The 22,162-nt window shown below is 40.7% G+C and overlaps 2 long non-coding RNA genes across 2 annotated transcripts in view; one reads left to right on the forward strand and one right to left on the reverse strand.

Annotated features, from left to right (window-relative positions):
• Positions 1–61: 61 nt before the first annotated feature.
• On the reverse strand, positions 62–21,745 carry LOC133484930 (uncharacterized). Its single transcript, XR_009790542.1, has 5 exons — positions 21,540–21,745; positions 1,486–1,543; positions 1,115–1,248; positions 330–392; positions 62–193 (listed from the first exon to the last, which is right to left on the reverse strand). It is a non-coding gene; the product is annotated as an uncharacterized LOC133484930 (long non-coding RNA).
• The window catches only part of LOC133484929 (uncharacterized), a 42,888-nt gene continuing 24,739 nt past the window's right edge, over positions 4,014–22,162 (forward strand). Inside the window, exons 1-2 of the long non-coding RNA XR_009790541.1 lie at positions 4,014–4,306; positions 10,482–10,628. This is a non-coding gene — a long non-coding RNA (uncharacterized LOC133484929). The remainder of the gene's footprint in view (positions 4,307–10,481; positions 10,629–22,162) is intronic.

Here is a 22,162-nt window from a genome sequence, read left to right on the forward strand (position 1 = left end):
CCTTTTGTTTAAAGCCACCCACTTTTCAATTGAGCAAAAGTATTGGAACATGTGACTGATGGGTGTTTCTAGTTGCTCAGGTGTTGCATTTCAGATTGATTGCTTAAACATTAGATAGTGCTTTTTTTGGCTCTGGGTTTTACCTGTGAAAACTGCATTTGCTGTTAAGCAAACATGAAGACCAGAGAGCTGTCTATGGAAGAAAAGCAAACCATTTTGAAGCTCAGAGAAGAGGAGAAATCGATCAGAGCTATTGCACAAACATTGGGCATAGCCAATGCAACAATTTGGAATGTCCTGAAAAAGAAAGAAACTACTGATGTACTGACCAACAGACGTTGAACATGTCGGCCAAGGGTATCAACAGCAGTTGAAGACAGAAAAACTGAGAGCTGTGAAGAAACACCCAAACACAACAGTCAGTGACATCATTGCCAACCTCCAAAGGGCAGGGGTGAAGGTATCACAATCCACTGTTCTAAACCCGCAATAAATGAGGGATTACTGTACTTTGTCTTTCATGTTTACAAAAAAACTAAAGATGGGTTGTCGTGTCTGATGTTTACAAAAGCATTTGTGTTAGTTTCATTGAAGATGAAATTGTCTTCGTTCCAAAAGATGTAATTTAATTCAATTCAATTAACTTTTGTCTGTACATTAGAAAGAAACACATTCATTAGGTTCTGTGATGGCTAAATTGTCTTTGATGTTTCTAAGGGCACATACATATGGTTGGTTGAAGACTTAAAAGTAAATTGTCTTTAACGATGCCTAAAAACATGGTGTCTTTGATGTTCACAAACATGCAGTAGGTTGTTTGCTGTTTGAAAAAAATGCACGTTAGGTTCACTGAACATGAATGATTTCTGCACAGTGCTTTTCTACCTGGAAGTAAAGGAAGTGGGAAATTTGGTTGGCATTTAAGAGGAAGCTGAAAATGACAGCAGGGGAGGGAGAAGGGGCTTCTCAAGGGGAGAAAATCCGCTGACGTGTCCCTAAAACGTCGTAAAAGCGCCGAAGATTGAGTAATTACCTGCATTTTCCCATATTCACTGCTGCATTAATTCACCTTAATGCCAAAATATTACAGCCCTAATCTGGAGCAAATTCCTACCTGTCATGGCAGCTCGCATGCGATTAGGGAAGGCAGGCAGGATCGGGGTGCGACGAAGGGGAGTGGTTAAGTCGGGACCACAGCTGCCTTGTTGATTAAGAGAGTCAAGTGAAGGCAAGATGCCAGCAAGAATCCTTCAGAAAGATGGAAAAAAAAAAAAAAAAAAATGTTGAATTTCTTACATTTACGACACTAGGCCCTCGTCACCAGTGTTGCAGGCAAAAGTAACATTTCAACAGTGGGGGAAAAAGAATTTAAGCACAAAGGTAAAATGAATGAAAAACAACAAATTCCTTCATTTTTTGCGCAGACTTCGCCCAAACATCCAAGACAATTTAGAATTGTGCCTTTCTAAAAAAAAAAATACATACTTAACAGCCCTTGTGGCGGGAACGCCTTCTTTTGGAGAAAGTTTCCGCAAAGAAAACTCTGAAGAAAAAGCCAAAGGAAAACAAAAAGACTCAAAAAATATCTTTGATGTTTACAAAAAGTAAGAATAAAATGCTTTCATGTTTACAAAAACATGTGCATCAGATTGACTTCTTTAACGTTTTGACACAAACATGAACAAATCAAAATGTCGAATTCCTTTTTTGTCATTGATGTTCACACACACATTAGGTTGGTGGAAGAATAATATGCCTTGGTGTTTATAAAAACACATGCATCAGGTTCATTTAAAGACCCCAAATTGTCTTTACTCTTTACAAAAACACTTGTTAGGTTGGTGGAAGAATGAAAGTTACAAACAACTCGTGTTTGATTAATTGCAAACTTAAAAAATGCAATTAGGGTGTACCAAAATACAGCTGAAACCAGATGTTTACATACACTATATAAAAAGACACGTACACTTTTTCCCCCCTCTCTGTCTTACCTGAAGTCAGACAAAACCTTTCAATTAGGATTATCAAATTATTTCTGTTTGCTAAATGCCCGAATAATGAGAGGCCTTGTTTAAGGCAAATTTTCATTCCTTTCTTCAAAGTCAGAAGTTTACATACAGTAAGAGTACTATGCCTTTTAACAATTTGTGAAAACCCAGGTGATGATGTAATTTCGTTGGAAGCTTCTGACAGAATTATTGACAACATCTGATAATTATGTTACATAGGGACACACCTTTTGATGTCTTTGAACTCGGCAAACCTAAAACAAATTGCTTATTTGTGTAACATCATAGGAAAGTCAAAACAAATCAGCCAAGATATCAGGAAAATAATTGTGAACTTGCACAAGTCTGGTTCGTACTTGGGTGCAATTTCCAGATGCCTGAAGGTGACATATCTTTTCAAACAATTACATGCAAGTGTAAACACCATGGGAATGTCAAACCATCATGCCGCTCAGGAACGAAACAGGTTCTGTGTCCCAGAGATTAACATGCTTTTGTCCGAAATGTGCTTATTAATCCAAGAACAAAAGCAAAAGACCTTGTGAAGATGCTGAAACTGGTAAGAGCGTGTCATTATCCACAATGGAACGAGTACATGGGCTGAAAGGCCACTCTGCCAGGAAGAAGCTATTACTCCAAAAGAAAGATAAAAAAAAAAAATCAGATTATTGTTTGCAAATGCAAATGCACACAGGAAAAAAGAGGAATCATAAAACACATGACGTGATATTAACTGTCCGTTGTGCCAATGGATGGTAACCCTAACCCTCTTCGGGCGAGAGGCGGTGTACACCCTGAACTGGTTGCCAGCCAATCGCAGGGCACATATAGACAAACAACCATTCAGACTCACATTCACACCTACGGGCAATTTAGAGTCTTCAATTAACCTACCACGCATGTTTTTGGAATGTGGGAGGAAAGTGGAGTACCCGGAGAAAACCCACGCAGGCACGGGGAGAACATGCAAATTCCACACAGGCGAGGGTGGGATTTGAACCCCGGTCCTCAGAACTGTGAGGCAGATGTGCTAACCAGTCTCACCGTGCCGCTAGACCTGAGTTTAAAAAAAATATACGTTAGAGTCACTGAATAATCAAAACTGTCTACAAAAACATCAGGTTGGTTGAAGACTAAATTATCTTTGATGTTTACAAAATCACATCAGATTCATTGAAGACTCAAAATTGTCTGTTTTCAAAACGTTAGGTTGATTAGGAAATTAAATTATCTTGTAGGTTTATAAAAGGATGAACAGTTTCTTGATAACGCAAAATGATCTTTATTTTTCAGAAAAACTTATTTTTATTTACTGACGACTACATTGTCCTTGATGTTTCTATAAAAACGGACATTAGGATGCAAAAATGTCACTGATGTTCACAAAAGGATGGACATCATTTGAATATGAATAAAATTTGTTTCTCTTTGCAAAAAAAAAAACAAATATCCTGGGTTACTAGTAGTTTAAGACTGAATTGTCCTTGATGTTTGCAAAAGTATGTGGGTTAGATACAGTTAGATCGCCGGTAATCAGGCAATTCATTCATATTCCAAACCGCTTATCCTCACTAGGGTTGCGGGCATGCTGGAGCCTATCCCAGCTATCTTCGGGCGAGAGCCGGGGTACACCCTGAACTGGGCACATATAAACAAACAACCGTTCGCACTCACATTCACACCTACGAGGAATTTAGAGTCTTCAATCAACCTACCACGCATGTTTTTGGGATGTGGGAGGAAACCGGAATGCCCGGAGAAAACCCACGCAGGCACGGGGAGAACATGCAAACTCCACACAGGCGGGGCCAGGATTTGAACCCCCCGGTCCTCAGAACTGTGAGGCAGATGTGCTAACCAGTCGTCCGCCATGCCGCCGTATTCAGGCAATTGATCGATCAAATTGAGGCAGTCCTCTCATCACGTGACGGGGCCAAACTGGCTTCTAATTGGCCAACGGCATGGGCAAGGAGGCCGACCAATCTGAGTTCCTTTCCACTTGGTCACCTGTTAAAGGCCTCTTATGGATTTTTCCCAAAGCATTTTCACTCTTCAATCACGGCCCTACTTCATCAAGAGGCTTCAGCGGGCGAGCGGTCGGTAATTACACACGCCGCTTCCACACGCTGATTTCCCCGGAGGTAGGACGGGTGCGCTGGTGGCATCGGCGCTTTCGACGGATGAAGTGAACCTCTGCCCACCTGCTGAGGGTTCCAGCCTCTCAGAGGTCGTCTTCAGCGAGCTCCACGGCGATCAAATTCATCGGAATTTGATTGACAATCAGATGCAGGTCAAAGGTAGCGAGCGACTTGAAAACTATTCAAAGACACACGGTGAAATAAACCCTTGCATTGTACGGATTTACGTTAGGTTTATAGATGACTAAATTGTCTTTGATGTTTACAAAAAGATTTGTTGCGTTGTTGAAGACTACATTATAAAAAAAAACATAAGGTTCGTGAAAAACTTGATTGTCTTAAACGTTTGGTTCTTTGAAAACTAAATTGTACTTGATGTTTACAGGAGCAACTTTGTTAGATTCACAGATTACTAAATTGTTGTTGATTTTTCTTGTTTTTTTTAAACCTTTCGTATAAACTTTAAAGAAATTTTGTCCTGGCTCATCCTAATGTTTATAAAAACACATACCTTAGGTTCATTGATGACTAAATCGTTTGAAGATAAAACATTAGGTTTTTTAATGCTCCAAAATGTCTTTGTTTACAAAAAGAATTGTGGAAGACTTTAAATTGTCTTTGATGTAGATAAAAACATGTATGTCAAGTTCATTAAAAGACTAAACTCATTAATTTTTATAAAAACAAATTGTTAGGTTCATTAACGACTAAATTTTCCTTGATTTTTACAAAAAGGTGCATTTATTGAAGACAAATGATCTTTTGCCTTTCGTAGCTTCGTTTAAAAAACACAGGACGTTAAGTTTTGGTGAGAACCAAATTTTCTTTGATGTTTACAAAAAAGTGACAACTTCTGATGGATTAATTTCTAAACATTCAAAAGCAAAAAAGCAAGTCAAACATCTGCTGACGTTAGCAAAGACCAACAGACAACTCCCATCTTATTTCCCTTATTCCACACGGCCCTGCCTGGTCCACTCCTGACAGCCCTCCGCTAATTAACCATTGGGCAGCCGTGGCCCAATGGTTAAGATCATCGCCTGCCACCGTGGGGGACCTAGGTTCAAAACCCCGACTGGACCATCCGCCAACATCCCCCGGACTCACGGCTGTGGTGTCCTCGAGCAAGACACTGATACCCCGAAATGCTCCCCAGGCGCTTCAGCTGCCCCCTGCTCCAGTGTGTTCCACTAACATGTGTATGTGTTCACTGTGATGGGTTAAATGCAGAGAACAAATTTCATGTGCATGCATGCATGTTCATGACAATAAAAGATGATTATTCTATTCTTATTAAACATGCTCCACCCTTATTACCCAGTGTACCTGATTTTGTGAGCATCAAATAACAAGGATAATTCAGTCATCAATGAACCTAACGTACGTGTTTTTTTATCATTTATGTGTTTTTGTAAACGATAATTTAGAATCTTCCCCGAACTGAATGCAGGGTTTTTGTACACATCAAGTCAGCATTGCAAATGAGAATCTGTTCTCAATTGCTTTATCGGGATAAATAAAGGTTAAATAAATTGAAAGAATCTAAGCGAATATTAAAATCTTCATTGATCCAAACTTCGGGTAGTTTTTTTAAACATCAGACTAATTATCAGTGAACATAACTTTTTGTAAACATCAAAGACAATGTTGTCTTCAATAAACTTAAACATATTTGGAATTATCATAAACATCAAAGATAGTTGAGCCTAGTGGTGTAACGATTCATTAATTCCATTATTTACCTACGATCCAACTGGATTGATCTGTGCACAGCAAGTTAGCCTTCCGGATGAAAATATAATGATTTAAATCATTTTAAAATGTAATCAATTGATTGCATCAATACTAGAAAATAATGCAATGGATTTACGCATGGTAGACTTGGAGGCGTGTATGTATTGTATTTCCAAGAAAAGAAACACTTAGTAATTCCTTTTACTTAGCTTTACTTTTCAGTTAGCGCACAGCAGTTAGCACAATGCTACCTTCTTCGTTTCTTTTCTTCCTCATGTCCTGTCTACGAAACCGCATCTCGACACACATTTCCATAGTGCCCCTAGTGGTTGGACTGATACACCACAGTATGTGCTTGTGCTTTTTAAGCATTTCTTGAATACGTCGTCGGCCAGTCTGGTGGTGGGCACATAAGAAGGCGGTTCAATTCCAATTTGAAAAATGTAATTTTCGGCTAAAAAGTGGATCGATTTTCAGCCGCTAAATCGTTTCGGATTGTATCGTTCTAAATGGACCAATATCGTCCTTGAATCGAATCAGCGACCATGAATCGTGATACAAATCGAATCATTGGTAAAACACATAATGCCTCTAGCCTCAACAAAACTAACATGCAGGCTTTTGTAAACATCACACACAACTTGAACGAACTTAACATACCTGATCTGGAAAGCTCAAAGACAAACTATAGTTTGATGAACCTAATGTATCCACTTTTGTAAACATCTAAAATGACGCAAGTCTTCAAATAAGCCGGCGCACGTTTTTGTAAGCAGTAAATACTATTCAGAATCTTCAATGAACCCAATATAGTGTTCGATGTAGCATGTGATTAGCACAGCTGCCTCATAATCAAGGGTTCTGGATTCTAATCCCTGTGTCTCCCTCAGTGTGAACTGTGAAAAAGAAACTTTTGTAGCCCTGTTGATGCAGCATTCTCCCATCCAATCGAGCGCAGGAAAGCGCCATCTCACAAATTGGAGTAATAAAAGACGAGAATGACTCGCTCTTGCTGTTTTCTTGTTGTTGTCCCGCTTTTCCTCCTCCTCACCTTGCCACAAACACAAACCAAACTCATTTGGGGAAATGACGACAATTAATGGCCATTCGGCCTGCGGGACGAAATGGATTCGGGTGATGCACTTCAGAGAGTTTCCGCATGATGAAATTGGCAATAATTGCTGGAACATTCTACACGGGCGTTAGCTGGAGGCACGCGCGCACTCAGGCACATGCACACACAGACACACGCACGCACGCACACACACACATATACCACAACGCACTAAAATCACACACACACACAACACACTACACGTGAACACACACACACACACACATAAAACTCACTCAACAAAATAAAAAAATCACAACACACAAATACAAAAAACGCACAAGCACAACACACACAAAAAACCCAAAATGCACAACAGAAAATTTAAATAATCACAGAATACACAAAACACAAAAAACACTAAAGACGCAAAACACACAGTAAAGACAAAATCCAAAACACACAAATGTCAAAACATGCTCTCCTTGGCCACATGCAAAGGCATTATGGAATTATAATTGCTCCATTTGCTTTCACGTCACTCAAGCGGCGGGTTATCTTGAAGCTCACTCATAACTCAAATTTTGGCTTGCAAAACAATAAACATCAATCAAGAGAAAGTTCAGAATTTTAAAACTCATAAGTAGGGGCACTTATAAGTCAAGGTCCTGCTGTACTCAAATTAGGCAATCAAGCCAGGGTTAGGGTCTGAAACAGGATATTGGGTTAAGCTTTCAAATACGAGTTTCCAGTAGGGCTGCAAGTAACTATTATTTTAATAATCGATTAATCTGTCAATGAATTGATGAATCAGATACAAATATGTTTTGTTTTCCATCCCTTTATTCAAAAACATTACCTTATTTGAAATTGAAAGTACATGAAATTCTAAAACAACGTGATTATGAGTCAGTTACTGGTTTGGTCCATAACACGTCAGAAAATGGGCAAACGTGGATCATTGCTGGGTTTTGCAGTGGCCTAGTCACAGTCCAGACTTGAATCCGATTGAAATGCTGTGGCATGACCTTAAAAAGTGTTGTTAATTAAAACAATTGTGCAAGTCAGAGTGGGTCAACATAGAAGCACAGAGATGTGAAAGACATTGCCAGTTATAGACAAAGCTTGATTTCAGTTCTTGCTGCTGAAGGTGACCCAAAGAGTTACTAGGTTTAAGGGGAAATTACGCAGGGCCAGGTAGCTTTGAATAGTCCCCCCCGTTCCCCTTGTTAAATAAAATCACCATTTAAAAACTGCATTTCATATTTACATGGGTTATCTGTCTCTGATATTTACATTTGTTTGATGATGTTAAACATTCAAGGGGGGAAAGTTGCAAAAAAATAAGAAATTGAGAAGGGTTCATCCACCACCTTAATCTTTTTGCTCTTCCCTAAAAATACTTATTAGCTTCATTTGAGCACTAAATTGTCTTTGACGTTCATTGAAACTGTTAGCTTCTCTGAAGACTCCGCAATGCATTCAGCATTAGAAATAGAATAACAAATACAATTAGGGTGGTTTCAGTGGGGTTTTTGTAGTCATATTCCAATAAACTGGTAATAACGAGACAATTAGATGACTAAACATGAGCGCGATGATGAACTTGATGACGGCATATTACTGTAGATTGTGTGGCGATTGCAGCAAGCACAAAATGAGTTTAAAGGCCATTCGGTGGGCTCCCCTGAAACCTCATCAAAAACAACAACAACAAAAAAAAACAGCAGACATGAAGAGAATGTTCTAGAAATGGAAAGAATGTGAGCGATGTTGCAGCTTCCATTTGCTGTTGTATTCATAGATGCTAACCAATTATTAAAGAGATCAATAATTGACCAAGACGTCCTCATTACTTTAAATTGGGACGCGTACTGAGAAGTGTTCTTATAATGTTAAAATCGGGTCACACCCGTCTCTGGAGGGGTTTTCAGTGTCTGTGTGTGTGTGATTTTAGTGCTTTGTGTGTTGTGGTATGTATGTGTGTGTGTTAGTGCGCATTGCCAACTCAGCGGGTCATGCGAGCAGCCGGGCCAATGCTACGTCACTTTGCTGACGTCCCGGAAGAGAAATGAAAACACATAACACATCAGAGAGGTAATTATTCTTTTTTAAAAAAAATAAAAAACAGAGGCCGAGAACAGGAAGTGTCCCAGGTGGCATAGGGTATTGTGGGTAATGAGGGTATAGCACATTTAATTAAGTGGAGAGGACAGGGGCAGGCCGCATGGAGGATGAGAAGCTATCAGATGTAAACATCAAAGACAATTTAGTCGTCCAAGAAGCTAATGTACTGTGTGTTTTTGTAAACATCAAATTTCTCATCTAATTTGTCTTCACCTAAACTAGCGAACAGGATTTTGCAAGCACCAAAGACCATTTTGATTCTTTGTCATAATATACATTTTTAGCAGATGCATTTCACAGCTTGGTGGTCAAAGCTGATTTTAAGCCTAGTGGTTCCAGACTTTAAGGTCCTTTGGCGTTTTCCAGTAGGAAGGGTGGGGGAAAGTGAGTGTCTGGGGTAAGAGGGGTCCTTTATGATTTCCCTGACTTTGCATTAATCTCCCAGTAAAGGTGTCCCTGTGGGTGGGAAGTGTACATCCAATAACCCACTCTGCTGCTTCCACCACCTGCTACAGGTCCCTCCTGTCCTTTGCAGTACAACTGCTAAACCAACTTGTGCAGCTGTAGGTTAGGAGGGTCTCCATGGTGGGGCTATAAAGGTTTAGCAGCGAAGTTGGGGGAGTTGGGCTTGGTGTAGTTTCCTGAGGAAGTACAGTCTTTGATGTCCTTTCCTCACCTGATGGGAGAGCTTAGAGCTTGTAGCTCATCCATCTTGTTGAGTGACCGGGAGTTAGCGAGGAAGAGACTTGGAACGGTCGGTTTGAAGGGGTTAGTGTTTAGCCTAGCTTTTAGCCTACCCTCCTTCCCTCGCTTTTGTTTTCAAGCACGCCACTTTCTGCGTCACTTCAGAGGGGTTGTGGTGAAGGAAAGGTCCACTGATCTGCGGATCTCTGGTGGAATCAAATCCCAGTTGCCTTCGTCGAATGAATGGCTGTTGCAAGCCGCAAGCAGTTGAGACCTGCTGCAATGCAAATGCACTATGGCTGTTCCACTCCGGAGAATTGAGGTTAAAAAAAACAACCCACAATGAACAAACAAACTTAAAACCACTTCTAAATCTGCTGCAACTCGAAGAGCAACAGGCCGCCGTGTCCTCCTGTGCCGCCATCTTTCTTAAGTCTTTGAGGATTCCGAAACATTTCGGGATAGCGGGAGTGATGAAAGCGGATGAAAAATTAAGTTAAAGAGTGTCGCTAATGGGCCGCAGTGAGCGTTCACCTCTGCCTCCGTCGTTCTGCTTCGCTCTCCACCAGGGGGATAATGGTTGTCCCCATTGAGAATTCATCCCTCGTCCCTCAACTATTTTTTTTTTTTTCGCCTTGCCGCCGAATGCAAATCCGCTCTGTCACATCTTTTTAACTACCACTCCGCCCTCGTCTTTCTCACTGGCTTTTGCTTTTTTCTTTCCTCCTTGTGGAGGATTAGCAGCCGTGCGTGACTGATGGGGAGGAGATACGCCATCAGAATATGTTAAAAGCCTCAACCTCTTCGTCTTCCTCCTCGTCGTCTTCTCCCTGAAGTGGCCAGGAAGTCATTGATGACTACATTTTCTTTGACATTTACAAGGTGGGTTGAAGACGTAATTGTCCTTGATGTTTACCAAAAATGTGCATTGTTGAAGAATTTAAATTGAGTACATTGGGCAAGCAAAACAGGTGACAGCCCTTCCTTCCGGCACGGTAAATGGCGGAACCTTATAGCAGGGGAACGGGATAAAGCACCCATAGGAAATTTAAATGTCTACAATGTTTTTTGTTTAACACAAGATGTCACCACAAAGCCACTGAAGACGATGATATCCGATGTTTATGTACAGTATATCATATCATATTTGTATATATAAAGGATATACTGTACATGTATTTAATTTTTGCCCTAAGACACCACTCATTCGAAGACACCAGTCATAAAGTCAACACACTTTTAGTAAGTTTGGCTTCAAACCGAGTTTGTTCGGGTCATTGGTGACTAAATTTTCATTTATATTTACAAAACTTTAGATGTTATATCATTGAAGAATCTTTTCTGTTCACAAATATATGATTTTTTCTCTATGATGACTAAATTTGATGTAGAAAAGGTTTGTTGAAAACTAAATTGTCTTTGATGCATACAAAATGTTTGGATGTTGATGACTACATTGTCTTTGTCTATAATGTTTGCAAAATATTTACAAAACGGGTTACTGGTAGGTTGGGTGAAGACTAAGTTGTCCTTGATATTTACAAAACAGTTGTCAGGCTCATTGACGACTAAGTTGTCATCGATGTTTGCAAAAACGTAGATGTCATTGAAAATTCAAAATTATCAGTGATGTTTACAAAAACACGTTTGTTAAGCTTATTGATGACTATATTTGATATTTTCGTACATTAGGTTGGTTGAACACTAAATTGTCCTTAATCTTTACTAAAGAAACATGTTTTGTTAGAATGAGCTCTATTCTCTCTTTAAGTGCTGTCGTAAGTGGCGAGGAAGGAAAGAAGGACTGAAGGACTGAAGGCAGGGAGGGGAGGGTAGTCGTTGGCATGCCTGTAATCCGTCTGGGTGGCCTCCTGGAGCCCCTCATTACTGTCAGCGTCTGAGTCGTTGTGACGGCCGCCGTGGGTCTCGTGCCAACACAGGGAAATTAAGTGCTTATTAGGAATTCCGCCGGCACCTGCCTGCGCTCCCCTCAACCAGGTTGAATCCCCTCCCACCCTTGCAGACGTAAGAAGGATACAGTCACTCAGCTGTGTGCTGGCACCTGACCGAGTCTGTGAGGAGTATATAGGCATCATGCCTGCTGCCAAGAAGACTTCATTATCTTTGGCTGCTATAAGACTGACTGCGTGCTGGTTTTTGAAATAGCAACTCTGATGCTGGCGGCACAGCAATGTGATCATTCATAATCAATAAAAGTAGCCTTTCATTCTACGGTACAGGATTTACAAAAACATGTACAGTGAACCATAGTTTGTCGCAGAAAATTACATTCCGGAATCACCCGCGATGAGTGAAAATCTGCGATTTTGAGAGACTGAGTGTGCTTACTCTCACTTGACCAACTGTGCTGCCTTCAAGCTATTCATTTGTCAATCCCAGCTGAAGTTCAATGTAAAAATGACCCAAAAAATAATAATAATTAAACAATGTATATGGGAAAGAGTAGTGGAGGCTAAACTCAGTACAGAAGCGATTATTTGTGAGCAACAGTATGGTTTCATGCCTAGAAAGACTACCACAGATGCATTATTTGCCTTGAGGGTGTTGATGGAGAAATACAGAGAAGGTCAGAATGAGCTACATTGTGTCTTTGTAGATCAAGAGAATGACAGAATACCTAGAGAGGAACTGTGGTACTGCATGCGGAAACATCTGGAGTAGCAGAGAAGTATGTTAGAATAGTACAGGACATGTATGAGGGCAGCAGAACAGCAGTGAAGTCTGTGCAGTTGTGACAGAGGAGTTTAAGGTGGAGGTGGCACTGCATTAGGGATCAGCCCTGAGCCCCTTCCTGTTTTCAGTGATGATGTATAGGCTGATGAGGTTAGACTGGAATCCCCATGGACCGTCATGTTCGCAGATGACATTGTGATCTGCAGTGAAAGCAGGGAGCAGATGGAGGAACAGTTAGAAAGGTGGAGGTGTGCACTGGAAAGAAGAGGAATGAAGATTAGCCAAAGTAAGACATATGTGTGCATAAATGAGATGGGTGGAGGGGGAAGGGTGGGGCTACAGGGAGAAGAGATAGTGAGGGTGGAGGACTTTAAATACTTGGGGTCAACAGTCCAGAGCAATGGTGAGTATGGTAAGGAAGTGAAGAAAAGGGTCCAAGCAGGTTGGAATGGGTGGATGAAGGCCTCAGGTGTGTTAAAGTACGTGACAGAAGAGTCTCTGCTAAAATGAAGGGCAAAGTTTATAAGACAGTGGTGAGCCCAGCCATGATGTATGGATTAGAGACAGTTACACTGAAGAGACAATAGGAGGAAGAGCTGGAGGTGGCGGAAATGAAGATGTTGAGATTCTCAACAAGTGACCAGGTTGAATAGGATTAGAAATGAGCTCATCAGAGGGACGACCCATACAAGAAAGCCCGAATGCATACCTGGGCTTCGTTTTAGCCAAGACCAAAAAAAACGGTTTAATGCTATAGCTCCACAATTCAGGACTACATAGTTTCCAGTCTTTGGCCATATTTTCAGCAATTTTCTAAAAACGTATAATGTTTAATAATCTAAATTCACTTTACTCCAACTGTAAACACCAAAATTTTCAACCAAAACATGTCATTTCGTCTCATGAATGTCCTCTAGCCTAATGCTAACCTATCATGTGAAACAACATAGATGGGCTAATGGAAATTAGCATTCATGTTACAGTAATTATAAACCTACAAACAACTGCTCCTTCAAGACACACGGAGCAGCAACACATACAAGCAGAAGATACAACAATACTTACAGGCATATAACTCTGTGATACAATGGAGGAACACTGTGTTACTCCAGCTTTTGTCTTTACACATTTGAAAGAAGAATTAAAGACTAAATTGTCTTTGAATGTAGCAAAACACATATGTGTGTCGTTCGTTCATTCATTCATTTTTAATTTGTTCCTGTGTGTGTGGACACACACACACACACACACAGACACACACACACACACACACACACAAACTATCATCACACGATCTTGGATGCAACCTTGAGATAAGTGTGCGTCTCATTAGCCTGTAAATAAAAAGTTGGCCAACTTTTTTTTTTTTTTTTTTTTCCTGTTCAGATGTTAGGTCAAGCAGAAAGGAGATCTGTATCACTTTTATGCCGGAACAGTTTTACTGTGTCACAGTGGACTTTTGACGCTGCCACTGTGGTTTATTTGTTTTCTGATGGATATTTATTGAGAATTACAGTCGTTCCGTCGAACAAAACAACATTTTTAAAAGGGGAATGACAGAAAAAACAAAAAGAAGAGCGAGTGAAAAGGTAACTAAATAATATAAGAAAACAAGACAACAAAAGACAACGCACGAGCTGTAAACAAGATGAGGAAAGTAAAGCATTATATACCTAGTACAATGACATTGGATTCAAGTGTTGTATGGGTCAGTAGTGCTACAACCTGTGAGGGAAGGATTGGACAATACAGGACAGGACTGGTCAGGACAGGGGTTGTGGACCCGGCTGTACAACTGATGTGTGGTGGGAGTGGCTTTGTAAATTATAAACATCTGTAGGACCAGAGCATAAGTAATGGTATTCGCATAGTTACAAGTTATTTATCGCAATGAGTGAGTGGACCCACACCCAGCGAATAAGTCCCGGGTGTGTGTCTGCGGACACATGCAAGTGAATTTACACCGTTTCCCATGAACAATGACCGTCAGAAGTGTCCTGTAATTGCTGTGCTTGCACTGCGAGGGTTGAGGAGGCCCAGGAGTCCACCCGAGAGCGGCCTGGTGGAGGGGGACACCTACCACACCAAGGAATCCAGGGAGTCCAGGGCACCCCGAAAATTAGTTGGCAAACTTTTTCTTCTCACAAGTGTAGTGCGGCAACCTTAACTAGAAGACGCGCATGCATGAGTGAGTGAGTCAACATGAATAATTGATGAGCCAACTCCTTCTATCAATATTTCAGCACCATCATACAGACACCAGCTCTAACATTTGTATTCATACCTTTTGTTATCCGTTGCGTGCCGGCTAATCGCAGTCGGTTCCTCGCTACTGCTGTTGACAAACCTTTTTCCACTTCGGATTCAAGACAAGCAAGTGATGCTTACGCAGGTGTGAGTGTATATTTAAAAAAAAAAAAAAGGGGGGAAAAAAGCCTTTTGTTAAGAAAAACAAAAGCTTTAAAAAAGTGCCACAATCTACCCAACAATATGTAAAACAATCTATGCAACATTCTGTACAATAATCCTCTCAACATCCTGGATAATTTACACATCATTCTATACAACAATCAACCCAAAAATATGTTCAATCTAAGCAATATTCTGTATAACAATCTACCCCAAAATATGTACAGGAATCTACACAACAATCTACCAAACAATATACACAATAATAATGTACAACAACCTAAACAACAATGTATGCAACATCATCGCTACAATAATTACCTTCCAGTTTGTGCAACAATCTATCCAACAATCAATATAACAATCTACACAACAAATTCTGTCCCAACATTCCACCCAACATTTTGTAAAGCAATTCACCCAACAATCTATGCAATATTCCGTATAACAATTGACCCACTAGTTTCTGCAACAGTGTGTACTAAAGTCTACCCCACATCCTGTAAAACAATCTGTACATTATAATGTGAAACATTCTATGGAACAATCAACCTAACAATCTTTGCAACATTCGATACAACAATCTACTCACTAGTTTGTACAACAATTTACACAACATGCTGTAGAACAATCAAAACATTAATTACTATAGGAATCAGATTGTGTAATCTGTATAACAGTCTACCTCAAATTCTGTACAACAATGTACACAACATTCTGTAGAACAGTCTACCCAATAACCTGTAAAACAATCTGTACCGCATACTTTACCACAATCAACTCAATAACAAAAGGTGTACTTTTTCCCCCTTCATTATGTCATTACAATAACAGACAATAATATCACTATCATCCTATTATATATTTTATAACTCAGAATTATGTAGTCATATACTTATTTACTGTAATAAATATTTATGGATCACTTTATCACTAATTGTCATTATAGTGTTCCTGAGGGTCCGCCTCAAGTGACAATCACACAAAATGTCTCCTCCTCTCAAACTGTAATGGTGCGTACACGCACGCGTGCACAGACACGCACACACAGGACCGCGGGTGCCGTCTTATTTCATATTAGTTTTAATTTACTCCGTTCGCTTTGCGTGCTTTATGCACGCTCTCCCTATGACAACCCCTGTTGCCATGGCGACATCACACACTGACAGGAAGCAGTGTCGGATGTCGGGCGATGAACGGGAGGTGAGCGGTCAGGCCGGGAGGTGACGGGTCGGGCCGGGCGACTGTCAGGATGTGTGACCTGCCGCAAAACACAAAATCTTGTTTTTCTGACATCCTGTTGCTGGCTGTCACTGGCAGGGGCCAAACTTCACTTGTCTCTTTTTGAATGTTTCTTTGCTGTTTATAAAGTCGCCCTTGCCCTGTTTGTCAGAGGACCCTGTATGATGTATTCAGAGCATCTGCTCTGGACAATTTCCCCTCTTTCTTGCAAGGACTATTCTACTTGTAGAAAGACAACTCAGACATTCTGTAAGAAAAATCTATAAATCCTGTGCAACAATTCTGTAAAGAAATATGTGTGACATTCTGTATAACAGGCGGCACGGTGGCCGACTGGTTAGAGCGTCAGCCTCACAGTTCTGAGGTGCGGGGTTCAATCCCCGTCCCCGCCTGTGTGGAGTTTGCATGTTCTCCCCGTGCCTGCGTGGGTTTTCTCCGGGCACTCCGGTTTCCTCCCACATCCCAAAAACATGCATTAATTGGAGACTCTAAATTGTCCGTAGGCATGACTGTGAGTGCGAATGGTTGTTTGTTTCGATGTGCCCTGCGATTGGCTGGCAACCAGTTCAGGGTGTACCCCGCCTCCTGCCCGATGACAGCTGGGATAGGCTCCAGCACGCCCGCGACCCTAGTGAGGAGAAGCGGCTCAGAAAATGGATGGATGGATTCTGTATAACAATCGACACCTAATGTACAACAACCTATACAGTACAAAAAAATTACAAAAAAATCTCGACAGCATACTGCAAAACAATCTACCAAGCATTATGTACAACATTCTATCCAAACATCTGTACAGGTTTCTTTAATCTACATGTCCTGTACAATAATGTACAATCGTATACACAATATTTGCAACAAAAATCTATTCAACATTCTGCACAATTACCATTATGTACAACAACTTACACATTGTTCTGTAGAAAAACACGATAATAATTTACAACAATCTGTACGATAACGCAGTAACATCCAATACACAAGGGTTGGGCATCGTTTGAATTTGAGCGATTCCGGTCCCGATTGCAGTTACTTATTTCGATTCCTCTTCTGAACAATTCTCAAATCCGATTCTTTTAGGGGTCTGGGTCAAAAAAGTTTGCATGGTTTAAATAAAGGGTGTCCAAATTTTGAACATCCATTTTCTTAGCAGTCCGCAGCATAGACTAAAATTTGACCCTGGGTTCTTTATAACTAGTATCAATATCAAACCTATGAAATAAAAGGCAATGTGTGTGGCACCAACCCAAGCTTGTAGCATTTTATTTTGAAGGGTACGCACCGGAACTCAGCATTTTGGCACGAAAAGTAACTTCACACGGCACCGGTGATTTTGTAATTTATTTTTTATTTTTTAATGGTAGAACAAGATGCTATAAAACGATTCCTTTCCTTATCCATCGTTGAGGCAAAAGGTTAGTGTTTGTGATACTGTGAGACAACGTTTATGTGAATTCTGCCCCAATTCATTGTGATGTAAAGTTGCTACAGTGTAGTTTTAGCTCAATGTTAAGCTTGTTTTTCTGTCATTGGCTCTTACATTGGTTTGAAGACTAAAATAAACGCTAAAGTCCATCAGTGCAAAAGTCGAACCAACCGTTTACCTTGCTCCTTACCCGTTTACCTTACCTTTACCTTTATCTTGTTGGCATAGATGTATTATATTTTTTCACTCACCCAAGTGACTGAGAGTGGACTTCACTGAAGCTCTGTGCAGTGTAGGCTGAGGCTCGGAGCGCGTCAGACGCGACATATCGTGAAAGCCTCCTTTGCACAATATAATCTTATCCCAAGTGTTGCACTGAGTCAACTGGTCATTAATTTTTAAGTTGTCTTAGTTAAGACACACTTTTGTTTGCCGCCGCCGCCGTTGGGCACAAGCATGTCTTTGTGCGCGTTCTTTGTTACTTTTTCGCCGCTTTTTAGTTGGTTTTCACCACTTCTTCTTCAGGGCCTGCAGACGAGGCATCGAAACTGGGGACCGAAATGTTTTAATTTGAACGTTTCCGGGAGACCCAGAACGTTAGTCCCGGTTCCAATCGGTTCTCGATTCTTGATGCCCAACCCTACAATACACTCTACCCAACGTTCAGTTCAAAACTCGTACAAAAATCTGTACATTCTACATACTATTTGTGTAACCATCTACACATCTAGTCCAAAATATACACAACATCCAGTCCTACAATCTGCACAATATTCAGTATCGCAATCTATACAACACTGTAGAAAGTATCTGTACAATAATATACACATCAATCTGTACTATATTCTGTACAAAATCCACCCAACTTTCTGAATGTTCACAAGTATCTACCCAATATTTTATACGTGTGAAACAATCTACTCAACATTTTTTTGACAGTCTAACCAAGATTCTGTACAACAATCTACACAACATTCAATCTACTCAATACCCAGTAGAACAAGCTACCTATTTTTATTTTTTAACAATCTATACAACATCCAGTACAACAATCTACTCAACATCCAGTATAACAAGGCTGTACAGCATAACGTACAACAATCTAACCAACAGGTGTACAGCAATCTACCAGACTTCTATACAAAGGTCCACACAACAATCAGTATTACATTCTGAACAACAATCTATATAACAATGTGCTCGACACTCTGCATAACAATTGACCCAACATTCAGCCGAAAAAAAAAGTACACCATTTTTTTATATATGAGATCGCGCGAGACTTCCTCAAATTTCACTAGATTTCATCCGACTGCTTCAAAGTTCTCAGCAGTCAAATTATTACCCGTTTCCTTTGCTTTTTCTCTTGCTTTCTTTGGCTTACCTATGAGTTGTCACTCAGTATTTCGCCATGTGAAGCACAAAACATCAAGCTAGCGAGAGATCTTTTGTTGCCGATATCATACCCAACAAACGGGCTCACCTTTGAACGCACCATGGCTAGGAGAAATGCTAATTTGGATAATTACCAAACATAGATGTTATCCCGCGTGTGATGTGAGTCACAAATGGATGCAGATGGAGCTGCCATTTTGCCACTGATAATTGCCTTTTACAGAGAGGGGTGGCTAGGGTGGGGAGGAGGTGAATATGGTGAGGGCGGTGGGGGCTTCATTGTGGAGAACACTTTGAAGCTTAATGACTGTTGTGTGCAGAGAGATCGCCCCTCTCCTCCATGTAATCCATTAGCTTGGCGCTAGTGCAAGAGTGCCTGCTAAAATCATCCCGCAGCTTCCACGCGTTGACCCCCCCCCCTGCCCCCCCCCGCTTTACTCTCAGTGCATGGAGGGTCTCGGTTGAGCGCCATAATTACATGACAACCTTTAAAAAACTGCAACCTATAGGTACCATTTTATAATGTGATGCACAGGAGCACACACACAGGTATCCATTGCTTTGGTGTAGCGGGAAAAAGGTTGGAAAATAGCATACGGCACCAGTGCATCCAATTTAAATGAAACCACTGTCTGATTTACATGAAATCCGGCACATGTTCCTCATGACAGGACGCACGGAAATCATACAAGAAACTTTGATGTGAAACGCACATTTAATCAGCCGTTTTGGGTTGAAGGCGCTGATTTTCGTAAATTTTCCCCAATATTATACGCCCCCTGTTGTGTTAGAAAATAGAAGCATCCGGCACCAGTGTGTCTGACCTACACAAAATCCAGCAAAACATTTTCTCATCACAGGATGCACAGAAATCACAGAAAGGACCTATGCTGTGAAACATACAGGTAGTTAACCTTTTTGGTTTAAAGGTGCCATTTTTCAGGAATTTGGCTAACATAATGAAACCCCTGGAGTGTTAAGAATTGTCAGCAACTGCTACAAGTATGTTTGATTTACACAAAATCCGGCACACGTCTTGGATGCACAGGAATCAAATGATAACCTATGCTGTGAAACGCACAGGGAGTCGTCCATTTTGGGTTCAAGGGGCCGTTTTTCATATATTTTGGTGAACACAATACGCTCCTTAGAAAATTTGAAAATAGCAGCATCCGGCACACGTGTAGGTGACACAAAATCCAACACACAAGTTCAGCATGACTGGGCGCATGAAAATCACCATGCAACCCATGTTGGAAAACAGATAGGTCAACCATTTTGGGTTGAAGGCACAGTTTTTTATATATTTTAAGCAACACAATACACCCCCTGGAGTTTGCGGCATCCGCCACCAGTACATGACATTTTAATGAAATTTGGAACACATTCCTCATTACAAGACTCACGGAACTTACATAATAACCTATGCCGTAAAATGCACAGGTAGCCAGACATTTTAATATAAAAACCCTCATGCCATTTCCCATTATGGGCTTCTAATTATCATTCCTCATCACCACTACAAAAACAAAAATATAAAGCAAAGCTTTTACATCACACACACAGACATCTCATGTCGCCAGAATACAAAATAACGCCATAAAATAAAACAAATGAGCACACGCTTGAACCACAGCTATCCCACACTCATCATTTCAGCAGAACACAAGTAACACTAAAAAGTGAATAATGTGACAAAGAAATATAAAATATGAATAAAGTTCATTAGAGTCACTGAAAACAGCACATTTATTTGGAGACTGAATCCATCCTTCTTTCATCCTCTTGAGAAGAGTTCAATTGCTCTTTTGAGTATATAAATGTCCACAGTTTAGTTTATTTATTTTCTTCACAGTCTGAAGCCAACTGTTTGATTTCTAATTTAAACTTTTATTTACTCAACACAAAATATATCAAAAGTAACTCCAGTGCATACAAATGCTTTTTAGCTTGTTAGTTAGCTGGATGTCGTTAGCGGATACTGGCTGCAAAATAGATAAGAACATAAGCAGATGTGACACAAATCTTTCGAGCTGTGTGCCTAAGGAAACACTAAGCTAGTAGGGCCAAAGTCGTGAGCACTTTCCATATTTTTGGATGGCAAGAAAACCGAAAGATCAAGGATGCCGGGACATTGTGCTGCATACTTACTTTCACAGGTAAATAGCTTTTTTGGGACTTTTTTTCTGTATTGATAACACCCGCTTTGACATTGACAAAAAAAACAAAACAAAAAAAGTTAATACCATGAAAATTGGTTGGGAACATCGCCCCTACCAACATGGCTACCGTGTAGGCACGTATGTTAGCCGAGCCGCTACACCGCACTGCCGTATATAATCTTCATATCTGGGGGCTGGAAGGCTCGCTGTCTCATCATCGAATAAAAGCATGAAAACGATGCCGCTTCGAACACACAATCTGATTCGTTGATACATTTGTCAAATCAAAAGTTTGATAACTCCGTACCATGTTCGCTAGCGCTTTCGCTATGGCTATATGGTTCGGCATCAAATTAAATGACACCAAAATGATGACTCCATAAAACATAATCAGATGGCTAATAGATTTGCCAGTCAATAGTGTGGTAACTTGGGATAAATTCATTGTGGAGTCAGAAATCTTACCTGGCAATTGAAGGCTCAGTGTATTAAAGCACTCACTCGGAAGTAGCGCGGCCAAGGGGAGAGAAATAATGAATTTTCGTAGGTCTTGTATTCATGGGATAAAAGATAATATTCATTCATTTTCAGTACCGCTTATCCTCACTGGGGCCGCGGGGGTGCTGGAGCTGACTCTGGGCAAGAGGCGGGGTGCACTCTGAACTGGTCGCCAGCCAATCGCAGGTCACGTAGAAACAAACAACCATTCAGACCCACGTTCACGCACACGGACAATTTAGAGTCTTCAATCAACCTACCAAGTGTGTTTTTGGGATGCCGGAGGAACCCGTAGTACCCGCAGAAAACCTCCGCAGGCACGGGGAGCACATGTAAACTCCACACAGGCGAGGCTGGACTTGAACCTGGGTCCTCAGAACTGTGAGGCCTATATATATACATAAATATATATATATCGATAAAACGCAACAGAGGAGGCCTGAAGGCTCATATTTTGCATCAGAACCAACTTCTGCCAACATATTTGATAGCTAGACATTGCGATTTGACAAAATAAAACACAAGGTAAAATGTGATATTAAGTTGTGGCATGTAAACATCACATATGGATCCAATATGATGAAAAGTGC

Source organism: Phyllopteryx taeniolatus, chromosome 10 (assembly GCF_024500385.1).
Source record: "Phyllopteryx taeniolatus isolate TA_2022b chromosome 10, UOR_Ptae_1.2, whole genome shotgun sequence".
Lineage (NCBI taxonomy): Eukaryota > Metazoa > Chordata > Actinopteri > Syngnathiformes > Syngnathidae > Phyllopteryx > Phyllopteryx taeniolatus.